The 20803-nt window shown below is 41.8% G+C and overlaps 1 protein-coding gene across 1 annotated transcript in view; it reads right to left on the reverse strand.

Moving 5' to 3' along the window:
• Window positions 1-20803, reverse strand: part of ankfn1b (ankyrin repeat and fibronectin type III domain containing 1b) — a 77074-nt gene that overhangs the window by 47169 nt on the left and 9102 nt on the right. The window lies entirely within an intron of this gene.

Below are 20803 nucleotides of genomic sequence, written 5' to 3' on the forward strand. Positions count from 1 at the left end.
ATTGTAACAATATCTTATTCCAAAAATGTTATTTTGTCTGCCTGCCTCACTTGGCCATGTGTTCTCCACTCTCTCGTGTACAGAGGCTGTGGTTGCCATGGCAACCCGCAATATTACCTTGGTTAGAAAAGTGGTGTATTATTAAAACAGTAAACTAAATGGAATACTCTAACTTAAACATGCCGAAAGAAGGAGCACGGCAATCTATATTTATACTCGGCAGCAAATATTGGGTAAGATATTACAACAGCAGCCATTAGATTTTAATATCCATGACCTAATTTTATTTATTTATTTTTCTTTCCAGGAAAGCCAGCCAAGCATTTGACTTAACGATTGCTTTGGGTAATGAGCTATTAAATATTGTTTTTTTGTGTGTTTGAATTCAGGCACGAAGAACAAAGATTCACATTTTGGCCCGCCATGAGGGCGTGCGGGCGTGCGTGCTCACGGTCTACACGTTCTTAAACGCAGAACGTCAGTGGCTGCTTTAATTTTTCGCTGACATACGAGGAAAAAAGTTGGAAGAAAGCGTGGGCATTGAGACAGAAGCAGTATCATCTGTTTTAAACGATGTGGACAAAAAAAAAGCAGAACAAGGGCTCTTCACTCAGTGATGTTGGCCCGAAGCATGATTTAAAAGGAAAAAAAGGATTCCCTAAACGACAAGGTGATTCCCGTGTGACTAAGGGATGTATCCCAACCTCTAAAATAAAATTAAATGCTATGTTCCTAGATGTATTTTTAAACATATGAGTGTGTTTTGTCGGTTTCTTTTGGCTTCAGTGAGTTGGCTTGCTAAATTCAAAGAATTTTCCAGTCTGCATTCACATTTTTTTCTTGTAATATGGTGATTAAAGTCCATCGGCTCTTTGAGTTTAATATGTTTGATGGCCACACCGACAAGTCAAAACACCTGTATCCTAAATCCTATTTCTTGACCAAAATAGAAGTCCAAAACAGTTTTACTCAGCCTGGGAATCATGACATTGTAATCACTGATCTTTTCATCTAATGGTTTCTTCTGGTTTTCCCCATTTGGTCTCAGAATCCAGATGCTGACAACCAAGGTAGCAACAAACCCCCACCGACATCACAATGCCACAGACTCGTCCAAAAACAAACTGACTCAGATCCAAAGACTGGCCCAGTCCAAATGGGATCTCCTACCTCTCCACCCCATTCCCTTCATGACCCCTTTTACCACCTACAGACCTCTGATTTACAGTGTTTGTGTGTACTGAGATATCCGTGAACTGCTGGCTATTCTGGGTATGTGGAACACGGCATCAATGCCGGATCTCATTCGTCCAGTTTGCCCCTCCCCCCTCTTGGCACCTCGTGGAAGGCTCAAATGTCTTACAAAGTACGGTAACAGTGTCTGTAAAATATTTGGCTTTGTCAAAGGTTAGGGAAGTGATAACAGGCGACCATTAAGAGTGGAAATGTTGAAAAGTCAGTGCATGTCGCCTGAATTAATTGCACTGGAGCGAAATTGAGGTTTATGTCGCCGTGCTTAGATCATCTGCTACCCTTCTTCTTGAAACATTTTTTTAATGCAAGACATACGCTTATTTTGCTCTTTTGCGTACTAAGATCATAAATGACTCAAAGCAGTAGTCGTGCGAGTGCGATAAATCTTCACGCTTGCGAGCCAACGAGAGAGGAAGCATATTGAGTGAGAGCAAAGAAAGAAAGAAAGAATGAAAGAACAAGGCCCTGTTGCAGGAAAAGAGAGTGACAGACAGGCCTTAGTGATTCTGTGTTCCCCATCACATGCCTTCCCAACCAAGGCATTTGGAAGAAGAAATACCACAGTCTCTACAGCGCTACAGCTCTTGTAAATAATCCCAGTCTGGGCGCCACCTCAGAATCCCAAGCCTGGTCTCCTGCCTGATGGGTGCCATGTCGGTTGTGAGTGGGTGGGGGTTTTTTAAAGGGGGGGGGGGGTGAGAAAGGAAAGACTGAAGTCAGGAAAGGGAGGGAGGGAAAAAGGGGGCGCCAATGTGCTCTTGCATCATCACTTGAGTAGACGGAGGAAGCAGGGGATCGCCATCAAGGTTGATCTTAAGTGGAATTAAAGGAGCGGTTCTCCATTTGGAGTGGATTCTTTTGTTACCGCCGTCTTACAGAAACTTAAAAACACAAATGTTAGAAGGGTGCATTCATAAACCATCTGCTAAACCGCTTTATTTTATGGAGTTATGAGCCTAGCCATCTCCATGGGGTCACTGTGACCTTCAGTATTTCAGCAGCAAGTTTTGTTTGTCTTGTCCTTGGAAATCCACAATTCATGTTGCTATGTTGTTGTTTGGAACAACTGAAGAAACTGCAAAAGTTCCAGTGGGACTCCCCCCTCCCCATTACATAGGATGCGAGCGCTGTCAGTTGTTTCAGGTCTGGTTCATAAATTCCATAATAGGGAATGTTTATGGGCTAGACAAGGGTCTAATTGAGTATGGCGAAGAGGGCCCGGTTACGACAGGTCTGGTGCAGTTTGAAAAAGCAGACAGAAAGAGCAGGGAGAGCCAAATAGCTTAAACAAGGAGACGCTGATCACGTCTGGCATTGTACAGCTACCGGAGGTCATAAGGGGTTGGTGGGAAGGTGGGCGAGACAGAATTATTCACTTTTATATCCATCTGAACGTGTACTCTTAAAATAAACATGAAGATACTGAGCTAATAAAGTACAACTGGTACAAGTTAACTGTTATAATTCCAAAAGAAGGAACAATCAAAAAACGACTGAGGTTTATGAGCTTGAAGAGCATTATGATATCGTGTTTTACTATAGAAACAATGAAAAACATGGTATATATAATAAGTCTTTGTTGTGCTCCAATGTCAAACCTCCATTCCCAAGTGGATTTGCATTCTTCAGCTAAACCGTTGGCATTTGTACTCAGTGACTTATAAAAACTGTTTTCCAAAAGTCAGACGGTCACAATCTTATGGAAAGAACCAAATCCAATGTAGGTCAACATTGCATAACCTTTGCTACTTTGCAAACTGTACAGTGTCTGAATTTTTTTTGGTAAAACAGCCCAAACTAAATGAGATAACAGTCCATAGTTCAATACATGCATACATTTAAAAGGATGACCACCCCATGTTATAGTGTCAAAGGAAAATATAAATAAGACCTTCTACTCGTCTAAGGATGTAACATTCTTATTCTGCTTGTCTGTCACTGTTCACAGCAGTTTGTCAACCTCTAGTGGTCACCTGTAAAAGGATCAACTGCAAATTAAACAGACTTCATGGATGGTAGGATCATAAATGGATCCATCGATGATTGATTTTCAGAGTATTCAAGAATACTCTGATAACAAGAAGAGGGTGAAATCTTTCAAACAAGCTTCCCCATCTGTAAGACTGTGTGGGTGATTGCAAGCTCCATCACTTTGCAGTCAAATGAAATTTGAGATGTGCGTGATGTACGACGAAAGGATGATACGGTGATAATCTACCGCCTCCCACAACGTTTCATACATGGAGACATCCGTCTTCCTCACTCATGCCTCCTTCTGTTTCATATTTCTGTGTCATGGTCCCCGTTGGGGGGTCCATCTGTCAGCACCCTCTCGGAGGGTGACAGTGCGCCTAAGACCCCGGGGAGCTACATCAAACGTAGGAGGTTTGGCCTCCGTGCCCGACGACCCATCTCTATTTGTGCGGCTGGCCCATCCATCTGTCTACGCGTGATTTCGACTTGGCCGTTACAAGAGATGCTGAAAGGCCTTCCCGCCAATGACAATCTCAGAATAACAACCAACTGAATCCCTTCAAATCATCATTTATCATTCTCCATATTAACTCATCCACTGCCACTGACAAAGATAAACATCAAATCTGGTGTAATTGCCAATAAACATTCCATGCCAGGCACTCCCAATTAACCTATGATCTTGGCAATTTAGTTCCTTCTGTCGCCAGTCCAATAGGAAACTTAAATTTTGCCACTTCCATGTAAAATATCTTATAAAAAATATATTGAAGATTGTTAATTTAGATGCACATTTCCAACCTGAATGTGTATTTTTTTCCAACCAAAATCCACTGGTTTAATGCTAGGACATAAAAGGAAAGCAGAAGGGTTGAATGGAAATTAAAATAGATATTAAATGGTCATTATAATCCTTCAAACAAATGCCATACTAACACATGGTGCAATAAAACAGTACAGACAGAGCATACACAGCTACATGCTTATACTAAATTCTGGCTTATTTGTACAAAAACCACAACAATAAACATAGCTAAGAATATATACTATAGTAGGGGGGGTGAGAAGATGAACCTTAAATTGACACACCTATGCTTTACCACCAGTGCAAATTGTACTTTCATACCAAAGTATTCCGACTCATTCTCTACTCTGACTAAAACCTGCAGCCAACTCATAGAGCCGCACTGATCCTGGTGCAGACTCTGGCCTGTACGCACATGACAGATGCCTCCAGTGCTGTGGTACAGGCATCCGGAGCATCTCTTCCACCACCAAAGGCATATTTCTTTCATAAGCGGTGGGGATTGGGGCCCGTGGCAGGAACCTAGCATGTCCGCTGGCCTTAGGCGGCTCGCGGATAAAAAAGCATCCCAAATTGAATCAATAACCACCAGCCGCCGACTAATCCTAGCTCACCTCCATAAACACCGTGGCTGCGGCCCCCCCTCAGACCGCAACCAACGGCCAAGCTCAGCCCCGCCCGCAACTTTTCATCTTTTTATAACTGCGCCCCACGGCGCTCAGGTGAGGGCTTTCATGCGGTCGTATATTCGGAGCAAAGGGGAATGAAAGGGCATTGGCTCAGGTAATCCTTGAGCAGACAGCCCATCTTTGGGCTACATGGCGACTGGCAGCCGGAGAAAAGTGAACAGCTGATGTGGGTCAAGCCCAGCCGCGGCACGCCAGACAGGATAAAGAGATATAAGCCCTCCTCGCACAACCCACCCAATACTCTGTGCCCCCCTTACTCTACTCCGCATCCCACCTCACAGAGCCATGTCATCCAAAAAGCCCTTTCATCTTCTAACCCAGCGGGTGCAAAAGCAAACTTTCCACTTTGGCTCCCTAGGGGTTGGGCATTGGGGATTTAGAGAGAGACTTGCTCCTTTTGCCTGGTGCCGCAAAGAATGGTCGCCACGCCCATTCGCTGATGGAAAACACTAATAGCTTAGAAGCAAGGCAGAAGAACGAGAGAGCCATCCGCAATACAAAAGTTCATTCCAAAGTAATGCTCTTCCTTTGGGAGCACTGTGGTTCGTATCTTATTGTATCTTGCTCAAAGATAGTACTTGAACATGGTCACCAAGGCAGGAAAATTAAACTTGCAACCTTTGAGTTGAGACCACTGTTCCACCTACAATGCGATTTATTATTCAATATATATCTCTGCACAGCTATAGTGCAGATGTGCCTAATTTTATGTCCAGTTGAGGAGGGAAAATAAAAAAAAAAAAAGATGAGCGCTGACGGGAAAGTGTGTTTCTAAAAATGAGGCAAATCCTTTCCCCGGGCCAACCGGCTCCATGCAGGAATGTATGGGCATCCACTTTATTTGCGCTTTCCCCCTCCAATCCTCATCCTGCAAAATCAAATTTCCCCTTCCTCACACTTGCGGTTTCCCTGAGGAGCACTAAACTTATCTCAAGGCCACATATAAAAGTCAATGTGAAGCTTAAAAGAGGAGGTTTCCATGGTTTGATAACGCAATGCTCCAAATTAAGAAAAGACTGTACGGGGGCAACCGGACAGTAAATCAGGGAGAGACTTCAAAGTCAACTCGGGTGGACAGACCGAAAAAAAAAAAAAGTCTGATCTTCCAACTGAACAAGAGAGATGTAAGAAATAAGATATGATGAAAAGAACTACATATGAGCAGGGGTAACACATGTACCTCTTCTGGGCTGAATAGACAGACAAAAACAGCATGAGCTCCCCTTGTTAAAGACAAAGGAGGGTACAGTAGTGAGCCACAGCAGCCGAGGGAAACTTCATTAGTGAGGTCAGTGCCCCGGGGTACTTAGTGTAACACTGGAGGCCTATGCTGCCGCCCCCCGGCCCTCTGCAGAGGTGGATATTGCATCTTTGCGATAACATCTCGCTACATAGGAGGGGGCCCCAGCATCACAGTATAAAGACCCCTGTTTTCGGCAAGTTTGAAATAAGGCTTTGTTCCCCAAAGGCCTCGACTTGCCCCCCCACCACCACCACCACCACCAGCAGCAGCAGCACCACCACCACCTCCTTCGACTCTTTCCTCCTGGGTGGGCCAGAGACTTTCCAAAAAACTGAGCAACTTGTGTCTGGGGATAGACACCCCCCACCCCTACACCCAATGTCCCTTATTCCCTTCTGCGCATGCACATTTCCCGGCACGTGCATGGGGGGGTCTCTCAACCACGGATTCACAAACAGTGGTGTCTGCTGGCTTTTAGCCATATCATTGTGGGGATGCTGGATAAGCGAGGTGTCATTCTCTTTCTTTTAGTGAAGGGAGAGGGCACAAGACTCCTGAGATAGACAACCTCCATCCTGGAGCCACTGTCGGTTAAGACACTCTTAATTCATTTACTTACAGTTGACCCAAAGGGAAAGAAAAATCCAACAACTCAACACTCATCAATAGCTGTACTGAAGTAGCTATGTCTCCAGCCCAAAAAAAGGCAGCACACACCCCCAAATAGGTTTCTAAGTGCCTTTCTTCATTATTTTAACCAAGAGTGTCAAATTTGTTTTCATCGCCAGCCACATGCTAGTTATGGTTGCCCTCAGGGGAGCTGGTTATAACGGTGAAACCACAAAAATGTATAAGAGAGAAGTGTAATGGAGTGCCAAAAAAACCCATGTTTCAGTATGTAACTTTGGTTAGAAGTTCATGGTTCAGTTCACATTAAATACTTTATAGTCCATCACGCACGAAAAGCCTCGCTTGAAACACAACTCAAGCAAACCTTGGGAAATAAAATAATACTTTATGACTCTTTCCCATACAACTATTAATGCAATAATTAATTGTTTAACCAGAAATGTGATGAAAACACGACTGTTTTAACAAGCAAATGTTCAGAGACCATAGTAAATTACAAATTCTTGGAATTTCAAGTATTCACAGGAAACATTGTGTTTTCACGCCAAATGGTAGAAAAGCAAACATTATTTGATGTATAAATCAAAGTAAGACATTGGAAAATATATGTTTCTCCTTATATAACACACAATAAAACAGAAACTCAATGCGAATAAATCATTGAATCATTTTCTGCATGGTAATATGCATTAATAAAAAAAATCCCAAAATAGAGGAAAACTATTTATATTATTTAATACGCGACAGCCATAAATCAGCACACTTGTTTACAAAACGAGCCTCACAGCCCCCCCAAGCACAAAGAAACCCCTGCTGAAAAAGTGCCAGTCATGTGAAGGGTCTGTCAAGGTCTTTTAGCAGAATGAAAATTATAAATATCCTCACAATGACTGTGAGGTGCGTTGCCAGGTAGGAAAGACACGCATGCCCTCAATTTACACCCGTATCAGCTGGTGGATTTATAGGACACTTAAACGGGATCAATCATTTTCCATTCCCAGCACCGTACAACTCTCATCGCCTCTTTCCACACTTTCTTTTTTGAACCTACATTCAAAGTGTGCGAGACACCACAGGGAGCGGCGTGCACCTGTGTTGCAGAACCTTCCCAAATGATTTTAATGTATCTTTTTACAGACACATAAACAGTGGGTAAGCTGCTACATCCCAAAAATAATAACACTCTTCAGCCATGTCACTACTTCTCTATCACTTTCAAATCACTTTCAGTACAAAGTATGAATATTTTTGCTACCACTGCACATAACACAGATTTCTTGTGGCTGCTTTGTTACTCAGTGAACTGGCAGCACGTGGTGCGTTTCATGTTCATTATCACTTGTTTTATAGTGGAATATTTAAGTCGCCGAGCCTTGGCACGGCTGTGGCTATAGTTAGAGAACAAAGGAGAGTAGAGGGGGTGTCAGGTGGGTGTGGCATGCCGGAGCGCGGCGCGTAACTTTTCAGTAAATGCTGCACGCACACTTCATGGAAAGCTGGGTGGTGGGTCGGTGGGGGTGGTGAACGGCAGACAGAGCTAAATTCAACTCATTCCTGTATTAATGGGAGCTTATGTGCCATTCCACCTTAGTGAAGAGGGCATTAGTCAGGGTGAGATCCACCTTAAAATATCTCCCCTCTCTCTCTCTGGCCTGCTCTGTTTGATTCTTGCATTGTTTTTCTCTCTCTTGCATGTGACTTGGGCCTATGTCCAATTCCGTTTTAATGGGAAACTATAAAGTTCTCTGCTCAAAAATGCACTTGAAGAGAGGGCGTGACTCTCAAACGTTGGTTGTAGAGTACGATACGAGATAGTGCTGATGCCTTTGTATTTCAACCTGAGATAAGACTAATAATCCCCTGCGTTTGGAATAAACCCAGAAAAAAATGCTCCTGATAAGACTGGCTTTGAATCAAACAGGTTCTAAAAAAGTTAACTGAGGTCAGCTTACTCTAAAGATTGGAAAAATGAAAGGAATGACCTTGATTTAGATGAATAACTGTTACATAAAACCTACCAGCTACACCCTGAATTACCATAATCACAATGTACATTTACATTTTAGTTTTACTGTTAGGTTCATGCAAGCATGGGGAAATGTAAGCATTGTATAATGTGTGCATGTATGAGCTGTGTGGTGGAACGAAGCGAGCCGTTATTAGTTGGCAGGGATAATTGGGCTCTATGTAGGTGGCATGACCTAGCTGTCTGCAACAGGAAGGCCGAGAGCTGAGCGCGACCTCCACCGCTGACCTTACAAATGCAATACAGTGACCTTTCACCCCGCCCACATTAAAGAGAGACAGTGTTGTCTTTCTGCAGTCAGTCAGCCAATTAGGGGACGGGGCCCAAAGAATCTTCCCCTATTCTATTTGCTCACTCAATGCTGTGGCGTTCCTGTTGTATCTCATTAAATTGTGACATGAATGTGCTTTTGACTGGGGATGGATGGTGTTTAAAATTAGGAATATCCCCCTCTAATGCCCCCCACTATTGTATACTATTGTCACTTTTTGTTTGTTGGTCTTCTAATGTATGGATCACAGGGGATAAATATGCTGATGGCTTGAACAGTAGAGAACTTGAGGTAGGAATTCAAATATTTTAATATATACAATTGGGCAAAGGTTCCTAGACGATGCAAGGCTTTTGCGTTTCCATGACAGCAAAATCTTAATTTTGGTAGGAATTCTGGAACAGGTTGCCCACAATTCCTTTCAAGTGCAAAACATGGCAAACCAACTCTAATCTCAAGGAATCACTGCATTCTCCTCAGGCTAAATTAAATACAAATCAACCACAACTCTATCTGAATGCCCACATTTAAATCTCACCTCAATGAAAGCACAAATAACCGACACAAAAACATCCACTTGAACATAAACCCTGAAAAGGTCACGTGTTGAATATACAATACAGTGTTTCAGGACATTTTGCATGTTTCCATGGCATCCCTGCGAGCGTCAGTCACCAAGCGAGCAGGTAAAATTCTCGGGGGTAACATTAAGGAGACATATCTGTCATGATAGAAGCTGTGCTCCCTTAGGCCGCCACTGAGCGACGAGAGTGTCCCCTTGCCTATGCTCCTGTATCACAATACCGCTGTTGAGTGACTCCAAAACCCTAATGGATGCAGGTATCTGCTGTGAGTTTGATCTCCTATAAATGTGCCGACCAGGGGGGGGAAAAAATGATAAGGGCAACAGGGAGCGAAAACGCGTATGGTGTGTGTGGAACCTCCTTTGATGCCAAAGTGTGTTTGATATTGGTAGCTTGTACGGTGGGTTTAAAAGAAAATATAATGAGGGAATATGTGTGTGTTTAGGAACGCGAGATGGCGCATGTCTAAGTAATGACAGGTGTGTGTGTGTAACCAAGCGAGTGTCCAGCGTGCATACGTATGTGTTCGGTTGGTCATTAGTGGTACTTTAAAGGCTTGGCATCCCTGCTGAAAATGTGCAATAAAACAGAGGTATCCGACAACTTACAGAGTCATCAAGGGGGAAAAATAGTTTGGCAGCTAATTCATCACAAAGACGCTTGTTTCTCAAGCCTTTCAGCACACAAGTAAGAAAAAAAACAGCATATTTCAGGCAAAAACACATGCTGGTGAACTTTAACATGCAAGGATGCATTTGATTTCCTTATTTTTTTAATGGAATTTTGTATACTCCTCCCTCCCTACAAATGCTATAAAAAGCTACAGGACTATTAGATGGTGATGTAAGTACATTATCTAGTGGAAAAGGATTCAGCGTTACACTGGACTTGACTGTTTTTGTGCTCTGGGTCTGGAGATGTCATGCACGATGGTCATTCTAAGCAAATTGTGCCACTGGTTTCCATTAAAACTTCTATATGATCCTTGATAACACAGTTGTCTCCCAGAGATCAGGAAGGGGCTGAGATAAGGAGAGCAGTATAAAGGATGTTGAAAGAAACCCCAGAGAGGAAACAAGTGGCTTCAACAAAGGATGGCAGGCATAACCAAGTGGCAGCTCGCATGCACGCTGCGGGCACTGCCCATTTGTTTCAGCCTAATTTAATAGGATCAAACCAAGAGCCCAGGCCGCAGACGTAGCGACAGCAATCTGCTGGGAAATCTCCTGTCTGATTAGTTGACGTCGCTGCAGTCAGTCGCCACGGCGACAGGGGAGCACAGCAATGCTATACAATGTGGCCGTCTGTTCCAAGCACTGAGTGTCAATCATTCACATGTGCTGCCAGCTAAACTCTCCATGAAGAAGTGTAGAAGTGATATTAGGAGTAAGTCTTAGTTGCTGAATGTTTAAATATTACCTACTTTAACCTATTAAAAAATAATGGGGGTATTGTCTAATACAATACGCCCAAATTCATCATACTACAACACATGTATACTTGTGGCAATTATGAAATTAATTTCCATAAATACCCATCCCTGTCTCATAGACAAGGTTGGTGCTTATGTATGTGCAAGAGGAGGTGCAGAAGGAGGGTTTGCTGTATTTTGAAATACAACTTAATGAAAGAGTGTGGCAGCTGAATGAGGAGATCAACAGACAACTCCATACAATAGGTTTACAAGCATCCTCTCTCTCCCCAACTCCCACCTGCCCATCTATATATCACTGGCTGCCGTGGCCGCTCTTTACAAGCAATCTGTCAATATCCAATGTAATGAAGTCATGGCTGAAGTACGTCAATTGCTGCACCACCAAGGAGCATTCTTAGAAGCCTAATGTTTATGTAAAGCCTGGAGTTTACCATGTCCCAATAAGGCGAGAATGCACTCGCTTGCATAAGGACAAATAAATCATGTCAACTGAGTTTCTATGTCAAGGAAGAAAAAGCGAACCCTAAAAGTCAACTATATTATAAAAGACTAAACTATCAATATGAAAGAGCTGCAAGACCAAAGTCAGTAGTGGAGTTTCCAGCCTCAAATTTTGGGTGGCTGAATTAATTTGAAACTATACCACTATGACCGAGATTACAGTTTTCCTACGTCTGTCTACAAACCATCACACTTGAGTGACCACATGCCCAAAAATGAGGGATAACGGAACGATAGCAAACTAGAGGGTTCGCATACTTCTCGCAAACGGAATACAGGCCAAAGGATTGAGGGGCAGAGTGGAGCGCTACCAGCCTCTTCAGGCAGTAGCTATTTGTTGCTAAATGAAGGCAAGCATTCTTTGGTTTCCCAGGCAGCTGGGTGCCTGCCAGTCCCCCAGCCACTGAGTGCCATTTTATTAAGAACAAAATGGAGCCCCTATGAAAGGAGCCTCGCACAGAGCCTGCACAGGTCTTACTGAACTTAGTCTCAGCATAAACAAACAGCACCTTAAAGAGACAGGCCTGTCTGAAAAAAAATGAGAAACGGAAAGCACAGGGGAGAAGATAGACATCTCATTGCTACTGGCGACTTATTGTTTATTGGGGGATGCTCAAGGTTGTTTCGGAATACAAGAATGGGGATCGATAGAGGACAGGACCAACAGTTCATTTGGTTTGGGCTCGAAATACTCCTCTACTTGCATAATGTACTTGCGTTTATCTAAATAGATATTTTAATCTATGTTTTTGTTTTCTTTTCAATTAATCTTCCAATAGAAAAATATGGTTCCCAAGCAACTCGATAAAATGTCGGCCTCCATCGAATTTTAAATAAAACACAATGTTCTCAATGATTTCATGTGAGAATTACATATTAAAGTACTATTTCTTAAATCTGACTTTTTCTATGGTATTTCTATAAGGGATTTTATTTTAATGCTATATCAACTGGCTCAATCCTACACCCAATCTCGCACTATAAGAAACAACCCCCCCCCCCCCAAAAAAAACCTCAATGTAACACAACTCTCCTTCATATAAATGCACTTGATCTCAAAGACTCTTCCACTCTCTCATAGCCACACTTACACATACATAAAGTCTATCTGTCTTTTTATCTAGCTCACCCAGACAAACACACGTGGTACAATAGGACCCGAGCCAACATCTGTCTTTGATATCAGTTAACCTAACCGCTTATTGCGGGAGCCCACCAACGCCACGGATGGCGTCTAGTGTATGTATTAAGTCTTCGGCGTCCGTTCAGACACTTTGGCAGGCCGCTTCTGTGTGTTCCATCTTTCCATCTGCATGTGTGTGTTTGTGTGTGCGGAGCCAGTCCGGCAAGCGTGTCTTCGTCTCTGAGAATGTGACTGCATACCAGTGAGCAGTGTGTGTTTACACAGACACGTGAGAACAGTGTGAGTGTGCGCGGTGGCTGCGCCGCGCCATAGTGAAAGCCGCAGCCTCAAACCACATCAGAGGGCGCGTGGGAGACAGAATGACAAGGCCAGGAACCAGCCAGCGTCTGCCGGCAGCCACACACAGCCAGGCTTATGCATACACAGTCCAAAGGGTCCTACACTTTTGAAAATGTGAAAATTCCTTACTTTTTCCAGACATTTATTAACAGACTCCTCAGTTGGAAAAAATAAAATTATTTGCCTTGGTGTGGGGAAAAAAACCAGCTTGCTTCTTGCTAATAATCATGAAAAATGCCATTGACAGGCTGATGGTTGTATTGTATTGTTGCAGTTTTTAATTCAATTGAAGTGCAAACTGTTACCTTACTTTGTATAAATTTCAATGCAATATATTTTAGCTGGAATCTGTAATATTTTTTTCAGTCCTGCAAAATCATCATTGTTGCTGGGATTCCTGCAATCATCAGTCTGCTGTGGCCCTTTTGACACATGCTGCATTTAATGCTAACGTCCATCCTCGCCTCCCCTTTTGCACACACACACACACACGTTTAACACCCACCGTCATTGCACCGCAACTCCTATTTGGCGGTCACCCTGCCGGCCAAGGATGCAGTCTGCAGCCCGGGGAGATGTTTGTGTTTGCGCACTCTCGCACAGCAGCGCTGACTGAGCACAAGAGGGGGGCAAAAAAAGCTTTCTACTGTGAATTTGTTGAAGTTTTTCAATGTGGTGCCTCCATGTAACTCAATGTAGCAGAAGATGAATCAAAGTGAAAATATTTGTTTAGTTATTCACTTAGTTTGGGGTGCAAGGACAAAGCGTGCAGAAAATGGGTCGGAAAATAAAATCATTTTGTTTTCCTATCCATATAAAATGTAAAGGGAGTCATCAACAACTACATTGATCATCTAATAATAGTTTAGAGATATAAAAAATGGCAACAATCATTGTCTATGTACAGTTTGTGGTTATGTTAAGCCCTTTCTAGCCGTAAATAACATAAGTTTGGTGGTAATTAGTGTAATAATCGCCCAAATAATCAGTGTATATTATTTATGTGAACACTGCTTCTTCCTTTCTCGTATGTTAGGGCTGGAAAATAATAGGAACAATTGCTGTCTATATTGCAATATAGACAGAAAAAATGGAAGATTTTTCACTAGATGATGTAAATAGCTCTTTTGAGGAAGACTGTTGGACTCACCATGACCAGATCATACTCATATAATACATATGTGGATTGCCTTTTCCAATCATGACAATGGGGAAGACTGATGGACAAGAGTAAAGAATTAAGAGCATTGTTCATTGGATGTACTCTGGCCTTCATACAAATAGTAAAGCCTTAAACACTGCCATGTAAGGTCAGTCAAATAATTTCTCACGCTGACACGCACACACGTGGACGTGCACAAGAAAGTCCGCACAAGTGTAGGTCATCCATGGGTGAGTGAAAGCTAGAAGTGCTGTTTTTACTTGTGGTGGACACACATCAATTTCAAGGAAATTGCTCGCCCCATTATTGGAAAGTGTTACCGGAATGTCAATTAAGGGGGAAGTTTTTAACCTCGCACCACACAAATAAACAGTCTACCCCACTCCCCCCTTATTAAAGGCAGTGTCAGCGCAGACAGAGAGTCTGGAGGGGGGTAGCGCGGAAGCCGAGCCGAGATGAGGACGGGAGGCCCGCCAAAAGGGAGGCGAGGGGCCGGGAGATTTGGGGCTCTCAAGAAATGCTTTTGGCCCTTCTTTTGTGCCTGAGGGCTCTTCCAGCCTGTGAACCCACTGGAAGGCCAGGCCCACTTCGGCTTTGACAACTGGATGCGTCCTGAGGTGCGACCACGGCGGGCTGATTGAGGGCAAGACTAACGGAGGGGAGATAGAGAAGGAAATGGGCGCGTTACGCCGATAGGGCCGATAGTGGAGGAGAGGAGGAGGGGGTTCACGGACGCACAAGGGGGTGGAAATCAATAGTGTTTGTTTTGTACTGGCTTACTTGGAAAAACACGCTGGGCGCTAAAGAAAATAAATGAGTGGGTGGAGAACGTGAGGAGAAAGACGAGCGGTGCAGCGTGATTGCAATCAAACACTTATCAAATCAAAATAGAAGATCTTTGGAAGGGCAGAACAAACACAGACTTGTTGGAACCACTGGGGTCACATCATCAATCCTGGAAGAGACCTCAGAGACACTTAGACACGGTGCTTCTTTGGCCTGAAAAAAAAGTGTCGGTGCCAGTGGTTCTCGAGTTGAGGGCCATGAACCCGCAGGGGTCCGCAAGCTGTGGCTCGGGTTTCCAATGATTTACAAGAAATACAAATGCCTACAGTATATTTGGTCAAGTCAATAAAACATACAATAAAACTTGAGTCTTTGGATCAAAGGCCTCAATATGATTGTGTATCAAAGATGGGAGATTTTTAACAAAAAAATTATAAATATATATAAATAAAAATATACTGGCTGTAGTACAATGTCTCAATTTTACACTATGACAAAGAATATATGCCTGTGAATATATTGCCATATTGTTTGTGAAGATACTTTGACGTAAAATTCCATCCCTGTAAATATTTGCAACTCTTTCTAAACCACAACAGACAGTCAACACGATGGAGCCATCCTTCATCCCGAAGTGGGTGTTGAAGTTCAAACAGGTATCTTCTGGTGACGCCGGCCGGAGCCAACAGACAGAGCCTCTAAAACGGGACAGAGTGTGCTCAAGTGGCTCCGCGGGGTCTAAGTCGGCGAGCTCGTCGGCATGCGAAATGCCCTCGCATAGCCCGTGTGTCAGCCTCTGTTTGGAAAAGGGCTTGCCGAGAGCCCCCTTCATCAAAAGCCACCAACAGCTGCTGAGAGTGTGCTGAAGCGCACATTGCACTCTTTACGCAAGACTATTTTTGACCAGTAACCCCAAAAATATTAGTAATTCTCCATTGATGCTGCATTATTCTACCATTTCCACAAAATTGAGTGGGGTTCCTCCAGATTTTCAAGGGAAAAACTACACTTAATTGCTGTGAGACAGCATTCAGTTAATGAATGCAGCCCCGGTGTCTAAGCCGTGATTATTTAATGAGGAGGAAGAGGGGGAGAAATACTACTAGATCGTCATTAGTGGGCTCCTGACGCCGTAATCCCCCGCAAGAGCTCCCATGTCAGTAAAAGCAAAGATTTGCAAGCTGAGGTAGAAAGCTGAATGATGACAGAGAGTTGGAACAAGAGGCGGGAGGTCAACACATTTTGGGAAAGTTCATTTTCTATGCAACATATCACAAATTTTAAAATTATGCAAGGAGTCAATTACTCCAAAAATGGCCATATGTTGTTGTTTTTTTTCTCAATAAACTATAACATTTCTTTTAAGTATTATTATTCTTTTAATCTAGCAAACTGGTCAAGAGTCAGCTTTCTATTACTGTCGTAATTTCGCAAAAGTGGAAAGAAATTAGATAATCTTTATCACAAATGGCACAAGGGAGGGTGGTCTCTCTCTCTGTTAGTCACCTCAAGATGAATGAGTCACCAAAAAGAAACATCATTGCCATTCAGGTAATAATTCAAAACAACATCACTATCCACTGAGATGACCCAGCGAGTGGAGGACTTCTGATTAGTGGCATGATAGTGCCACAGTGTGGCCAATTTCAGAGTGACAAATCATGCAGAGTAAGGTGAATGCTGTCAGAATTGGTAGAAGTAACAAAAAAGTAATTCATCAAGAAGCATGATGTGTGTTTTTGTACTAATATAAGAAAAAGAACACAACAAACTCATAAGTTATGACACCTCACGTTGAATGAAGTCACAAAAGGAAAAATGACTAAAAACTGCAATTTTTCTCCTTTGTTTTTGCCAGCAACTTTAAAATCTAGGCATAATATTGCATTGCATAACTTCCTCGTGGTGGATAAGCTAAATGCAAATTTGAAAATCCACAGTACACCGGCGTTCATGTGTTGATCTTGGACGGGCCGATCTGGATTTGTGAACTAAATCAGCGCTGAAAGTTTTCTTAAGCTCTTTGGCGCACACTCCACACCGAATACAAGTAACTTGAGCACATCAAATTTAATTGAGAGTCTCTGGCCAAGTTGCCACAAGAATCTCTCAGCAGACATTTGTGGTCGTGCTTCCCATTACCCCCACGAGGAAAGATGACGGGGCAGTAACAACTGTAGACCCCTAAAGGACGGACAGTAAGACCACAAAGGTAAAAGGGCAAGAAATGCTCCTTCCATGGCTCCACATGGTCTATCTTAAAATTAATTACCCAAGTAATCACAAGTGCTAAAGCTGCCAAGGCCTTGAAACTACATCCCATATCCTGTTCCAATTGAGAAAACTGACATTTCAATTAAGAATCAACAGGAAACCCCGACCTGGCAAATCCCGACCGGCGTTATTATTACTGGATGCTGATGTGTCGCTATAACAACCAGGTGAACTATTAATTATCATAATCAGGGAATTAAGTAGCTTGGCATACTTAATGACACCAGCAAACCCACTAGGCTAATTTTAGTGTCACTTCCTTGCTGTCGAGGAGAGCTTTATTTAAAGAGACACCTATTGTGATTGTCAATTGTATTATCTTCGTCACAAATGTACTACCTATGGATTCAGGTGCAGGGTTGAATAGCAAGAAAACGTAAATATTCCACACACAGGGACAAATAAGTGGGAAAAATGTGGTATTGAAGCAAAATATCTCAAACATTCCAATCAGATTCTACTGCATTGTCCTTTGCACAATAGTTTTTTTAACAACTGCATACCGCATTTTCCGGACTATATGTCATACCTGAATATATGAATAAATGAAGAGGAGAGAAAAACTATATCTAAGTGCCATTTTTGGGAGGGCATTTTAAAAAAAAAAATAGAAACAAGAAACAAAAGATAACCTAAATTAACAATAGTAAAAATGGACACCAGCAGGCTAAGTGGGCATCTTTTAACTACGTTTTTCAGATAACTGTAGCTTTAAAAAATAATAATACTGAAAAATAAACAACAAAACACAGAGTTGGTGCAAAATATGACAATCTGTTTTTTTTTAAGGGCTTGAAAGTTGAATGTTAGAACACCAGACTTAATTAAAACTCATCCCATGATGACTCAGCCCTAACAATAATCTGTTTCTTTTGAAAACCTAATCCAATATCATCGATCTTGCCATTTCGGATGACTGCAATTTGCAAAGCACGTCGAAGGCTGTTTTCCCCGACAGAATTAATGAATGCAATCAAAAAGGGCTCTTAACCAAAAGGGAACAATGACATATCCGGTGAACCATTCAGACAGCCCACGACGTACTTAAGATCATTGACGTCACCGGGCCAATTGGGCGCCACTAAGAACAGCGTGCTTGTGAGGCTGTATGTACATCACCTAGTTAAAAGAAATACGTCCTGTCGCCATCTCTTGCTGTTTTTTGTTTTGTTTTTAATCTCGCAAAATGATTTGCTTTGCCCTGCATTTATATCCCAACTTATAAAATTCCCTTCTCTGGTTTTGTTGCATAAAGAAACGGCACGAGTCAACAGGAAAAGTGGCATCAGAGTGCGCCAACAGAGTGGCAAAGCAAAGTGCTGCAAACAAGCGTGACTAAAGCTTTATATGTTTACACCCATTCAATCAACAGTGATGATACGGTGTGTGCTTTTCGAGCTTGTGGGTTACACTTGCAAGCGTACTCACGCAGCGTCACAGACACAGAGGCACAAAAAAAAGGAGAAATATTCACACATTCACACCCATATTTTTTGGCAAGGACATTACTTTGTCACCACAGATTCTGGCTGTCCATTAGCTGCACATGGCAAAGAAAAAATAACAGATGTTTGCCTATTAATTTATCATCTAACACAACTAAAGGCGGGATATCAGTGTCAGTGTCAAATAAAGCTGGCAAATCATTGAAATTCATGGATTGAAGGGTTTTAAAAAGAACATTTGTATTAGTCGTAGTAGAGATTACTATACATCTTGTTGGCTGTCAATGGCAACCATTGTGTTATTGTTGGTAAATATATTATACTAAAAATGAAGGTTAAACAAACAAGAGAAATAAAGAAACAAAGTTCAAACTGTAAAAGTAATGAATAAATAATGGAAGGGTGCACTGAGAGGATGAATACTTTTTGATTTGAAGAATGAGATAATTAAAATTATATCATTTTTTACCACTTTGCTGTCTCCTTTAAAGCTCAGTGACTTGGGAAATTAAAATTCACTTAAAAAGTTGGATGCATAAAGAGCAGTGCAATAATTATGCTCCATATTAGGGATGCAAAACTGCACGATAATTACAGCTACAGTATACAGTTTTAGAACAAAAAATGGGTGGATTTTGAGAATGACAATTAGAATGAACGCACATACCTGGAATATGGATGGTGATTACTTTCACATTCAACACAATCTATCACCTCCTTAGTTAGGGTGAAAAACGGATGGGTTATTAACCTCCATTTTCCAATTAACTGCACCCCAGTAGACAATTCCATGTTTCTACTTAATTATGTGCCTCTGCATTCGTCCTCAATGTTGATTGGCTATGCTTTACTCCAAGCATATATATAATTATAGTATATATATATTTATATAGAAATAAAAAAAGGAAAAGGGAAGAACAGTGTGAGCAGAGAGACTGTGAATGACTTATTGTATAAATCAGGCAATGGAATAAGAAGTGGAAGAGAAATTTAAATGGATGGAGCGGCATTATCAGCAGGAGAACAGACTTATGTAAACTGTCACTCATGACAATTTGCTAATCCATTTCAAACTCAACCATCGTACAGTACGGAATATCTACCAAGTGAATATACTCACTGCACAGCTTCAAAATAAAAGCCAGTAAAAAGAAATAATCAACTTTTCTTTTCCACGTATGTGAAATAGTACTTTAGGAAAAAGTTTTATCCCCAGCAGATTACAGAAAATTCTGAGCTCATTGATTAAAATGACAGATCAAGAAATAAAAAAAAGAAGCTTCACAAGTCTTACCCAAAAACAAGTGCAGCTTGTGAGATCCATAAGCGCCGCCATGGCACCAAACTAATAAAATCCAAACTTACAAAGAGCTCCTACAATTCATTTCTCTCCGTGGCATCTGTCTTTTAACTTTTAGGCTTTTACAAGTGATGTGAAGCTGAGCATCAATCTACATTATGGATTCTGCAGTAATAAGGATTTTAACAACTTGTATTTGAAGATTTCCTCCATAAAAAACTGCACCGACTTCTCCCACCTGAACATAGCCAGGGTCTAGTTGCACCTGTGACACCAGAGAACCAATTACATAGCTTGAGCTGCTAATAGGCTCTTTGGTTACTTGATCAGGTAACCAATACACAACAGAAAGGTCTTCAATCTTTAATAGCAAGATTGCATTTAAAGTCTGTTGCTCTTGTCTAAATTACTAAGACTCAAAGACCAAATAAAAAGCAACTCCAGCTCAATGAAATCTTATAAAAGCTAGTTGAGCCTGGCAAAGGCTGCACAGTTATAAAAAAATGGAGACAATAAGGTCAAGAATAACTCAATGATAGGACAAACGCATCCTCTCATATAAAAAGGTTGTGCACAGATCATGTCAACAATGTCTGAGTTGTTTGCTCAGCAGAATATTGGCTTGATAAAAGGTTAAATGATGGCAACGTCGCGATTATTGATATCATTTAAAGCGGCATTGTCAGCACGCTTCTTAGTGGAACGGTCGCCTGATGATGAGGGGCAAAATAGAGAGCTAATGTACAATGACAAGTGTTGTGTTGGGGTTTTAAATGTGTGTGAAAAGTCATAAACAATATTTTTCTTAAGCCCTGCATTTCTGTTGTGCTCTACCATATAAGTAATAATAACAGTGATTCATTTGAATGGGAACTGAAAGAATAGGTAGATAATGATTCAATAATATATTCTAAAATGTAAATAAACATGATGATTATTTT

Source organism: Stigmatopora nigra, chromosome 18, assembly GCF_051989575.1.
Source record: "Stigmatopora nigra isolate UIUO_SnigA chromosome 18, RoL_Snig_1.1, whole genome shotgun sequence".
In the NCBI taxonomy this organism is placed as follows: Eukaryota; Metazoa; Chordata; class Actinopteri; order Syngnathiformes; family Syngnathidae; genus Stigmatopora; species Stigmatopora nigra.